Source organism: Gorilla gorilla, chromosome 2 (assembly GCF_029281585.2).
Source record: "Gorilla gorilla gorilla isolate KB3781 chromosome 2, NHGRI_mGorGor1-v2.1_pri, whole genome shotgun sequence".
In the NCBI taxonomy this organism is placed as follows: Eukaryota; Metazoa; Chordata; class Mammalia; order Primates; family Hominidae; genus Gorilla; species Gorilla gorilla.
This window is the reverse complement of record NC_086017.1, coordinates 30871094-30875210: the sequence shown is the minus strand read 5'-3', so window position 1 is coordinate 30875210 and position 4117 is coordinate 30871094.

The following is a 4117-nucleotide window of genomic DNA, read 5'->3' as shown; positions in this document are numbered from 1 at the left end:
CTTTTCCCATTCTAAAGAATGGACCTGGGCCTTATAGCTGAAGTTATTATTATGAGCTCATGTCCATTGTGGTTACAATAGAACCACTGTGTAGTTTGCCCATATAATTTCACTTCAAATATTTCATCCCATTCCCAAATGCTATAGTTTGCCTGATAAGCTTTTATGGCTCCCCATATTCACAAAACCTGAGAAAACTTTCAGCTGAGGGCCTTTAATCTTTCTCTGATGGCTTCATTTCTGTTCATTTTATTATAGCAGATTAGGAAAGGACAACAGTGAAATTCAGTATTTATTGTCAACCTGAATTGTGACCAGAACATTTTGGCTTCTTCCAATGACAGAAAATATACCATTCAATAAAATTTATAATTACAAATAAACAAAAAATAATGCATTAAAGAATGTAATTTAAATCAATGCTGTGCTTTAAAAAATTTTCTTGAAGATATTCCAGTGGCAAAACTGAAGATTTTATGAGGGAAGTGTTTGAGATAAGAAATGAAAATGCAACAGGGCATGTCAGAAAAAAGTTCAGACAATGTAAGAAGGTAGTTCACAGCCGGAGCTTCCCAGAAGAGTCGCCAAGGACAAAGGCAGAGTGGTAAGAGAAACTACTTCCTCTCCCTGCTTATGCCACTTCTTTCATGTCAGGGGGCTAGGAGTATTCTCTCCTTAAAATGCATAGTCCTAAGACATATATATCTTTCTTCTATCTAAAATCATAATTCACATACAACACAGCCAGATTTTCCAAAATATCAGAACTATAGTACTAGAAATGGCAGATTTCAGTAGTTCAGGAAGCCTCACATTGTCATAATACATAGCTTGGAAGGTATGTGAAACTGGGGCCAAACAACCCAACAATGTCCTTATCTTCTGCTTCACTGATCATCTTTCATCAGAACCCTTTTCCATGTGTCTTGCCTTTTTTCTCACCCATCTTGTACCTGTATTATTGAATGCTGATGAGAGCTGACTTGAGTCAGCTCCAGCTCCTCATTCTCAGGTAATCTGCTTGGAAACTAAATGCTGGCTGAAATTGTGAGAAAATGGGTAGGCTAAACATTACCCCATGGATAGGGAAAATGGATGCTACCCATGAGTATAGAGTGGTTCTACAAATCCTCTCTGTTGGAAAGAGTGTAACTGGAATGTCCAGAAGACAGAAATATAACCTGAGAATAAACAACATTTGAGTTAAATGTCATGGCTTTTGTTTTTCACTAATAGAGTAAGCTAAATTTAGAGAATAGCATGTCTACCACTGTAGAAGGCTTGTGCCAACGATTGGCAATAAAAAACCCAGGCATGAGTTTTGCAGAGAATTCTGTCAAGTCGGCTCCACGTGATTCCACTTTAGGAGCACAGATCGCTCAGTTTGGAGTGGAAAAAAACCTCAAGGCAAATGTAACATGGAAATATTACTCACTGTTATTCAAGTAATTTCAAACACTCCAAAGACACCTGTACTCTGGAAACATTCCCTCAGATTGTATCCTTGTTCTTTCACATGCTTTTGTGCTTGTCTTTTCAACAGTCTCAGGCAATAGACCCATCATTGACCTCAGTGCTATCAGGGTAGTGTGGGGCAGTGTATAGAGCCCTGGAACAGCAGTCCACAGGATACAGATGCTGTGGCTGTCTCCTCCACTTAGCAAACACATAAATCTGTGCAAGGTACACATTCATAGATCCTAGTGCTGGGATTAAATAGTAGGCAGGTAAGTTATTTTACACCCTTATTTTGTTTAAAAGAAAGCTAAGTCCGGCAGAGATTTTTATTTGTTAAAGGCTACTTTTCCCAATCATTGGGAAAAGTCTGAAAAGTTTTGTTTCTTATTCTCTAGATAATATGTGCTTTACCTGCTTCATGAAAGATCATGGGAGGCATGTGAGATAATGTTTGTGAAATATAAAGCATCATGCAAAAGTAAGTGGTACATGCAATGCTCTAGGTGGCTTCAAAAGGGGAATATCTGTACTGAGGAAAAGCAAAAAATTGATTTATTTAGCTTCTCGGTTCCCACCCACACTTCAAATTGCCATGGGCTAGATAGAGTTGCCTCTTTAAGGAGGACTCTTCTTCTTAGAGGTAGCCACAATTAACAACTTGTCAGTGTGGAGTATAAAGGCTTGCTCTTCACCCACTCTAAACAGCAATCCCAGCCAGTTTTATCTGTGGGATTGGGTAAAAATTGTGTTGAGATTGCATCACAGCCAAAGCTTTTCTTCATAATCCTGATTCCTTCCTTTTTATTCCAAGAGTATTGATCTGAAGAGCATTTCTTAATAAACTTACCATATACGAGCTTTTACTTCAGAGTGCACTTTCTGGGGAACCTGACCTGTGACACTGGTATCTTTTTTCAAAGACGATGAGTGTGCTTTATAAACATTGATTGGTTGAGTTGAGGTTTTGTATGTGAATGAAACTTATCGTTTCTCTTCCACTATTGAAATTGTTTCCTATAAAGAGCTATGCACTTAAGGATGGTGACCAAATGAGTAAGTAGACAAGCATCCTGTAAGAAATGTATATTGGAGAATAGCTTACTCCAAAAGGCCTCAGTGAGACATCTTGTGTCCTTCTCCCTTCCAAGTCCAAGGTCACCAGGTCTGTGAAGCACACTGAAATCTGGCTTACCTAGCCAGTCACAAGTTCGGAGTACCCATAGAGATTCACTGCATTTTAATGTAATAGTAATCAAATGAAACACGACCCACTCATCTTTCTTCCTACAACTCCTATTTTTAGGAAGAAGGAACTAAAGCTTAGAAGAGTTAAGCAAATTATATAAAGTGCTCCCATTTTAAAAAGTTGCAGTTAGAGCATGACTAAAACTCTGTCTGATGAAAATTCTTGCTGGGTATTTCAATAAACAGTCATGAAAAGACCTTTGTGCTTAGAGGCTGTGGCCTAATATAGGTGCAAGAAAGTGAACCCTCATGGTACAATCTGTGAATAATATAGTAAGTCTGTTGCATAAGAAGAACTGGCTTTGAGAAAAAAAAAAAAAAGCTGCTTGAGAGGCAAGTATATCCTGGACTATTCAAAAAGAAAAGCTGATATCAAAAAGGAGAACTGATATACTTAAAAACAAAATAAAACTGCCACCTCTCCCACTATCCCACCCCAGTGATATCCTAAACACCAGGATGGAAGAATAATTGAAAGAGAAAAGAAAACATTCATGCAAGAATGTACATTGTTAAAGCAGGTACCTTGCTAAAGCAGATATAAAAGGACCCAGAAATAGCAAAATGAATGGTGATCCCAGAACTGTGTTTCTCTTCTAGCATGGCTTAAGAGCTAGCTTTCTAGCTCCTACCAATTGCTCTCACAATGCCTTAGCCACAGCGTTTATCCATGCATCTTCAGTGAGCTGTGCCACATCGACATGCAGCTAAAACCCTGTACATGGTCAGCTATGATAATGAATTGTTCTGCATAACGATTTTGCATGTCCATGCCCCCATTAATAGAACATCATGTCACTGCTTTGTTAATCTGATTGCAAAGATTTTGTCGGGCTCTGCCAGATGTGGAGAATGGCTTCCTGAGCCCTGAGCTCTGATTAATCATATCCTGGGCTGTCAGATCTATATCTTGAGCAGCAAGGAGACATGCATCTCTTATTACAGGTTATAAATGCAAACACTCAGGCTGTTGCTATTATCCAGTAACAGTGGCCCAGAGGCTCCAGATCTTTCAGTGTTTCAAAGAAATCCAGAAATCCATATTTTCTGTAGCTCATGGGTTGCATGCCATATGTGGACCAAAGAAAATACATCTGCATGTGGCATCCAACCCATAGGCTACTTTACCTTACAATGTACATAGTACTCAATTGTTTATCAAGTGCTTCACTATTGATTATATCACCTGCAACTTGGAAGGTGGGTAAGATAAACACCATTCCCTTTCTATAGGTAAGCAAAATTTAATTTACAGAGGTGAAGTGATCTGTTTATAATTGTATACCTAGGGAGTAGAAAAGACTAAATGCTGATCTAAGCCCTAGGACTTATGGTCATTTCAGCAACCCTAAAGTTCTCATAAACTTCCTTCTATGTTAATGCAACTTGTTTGTCTTCTAATGTCATCTGTTCC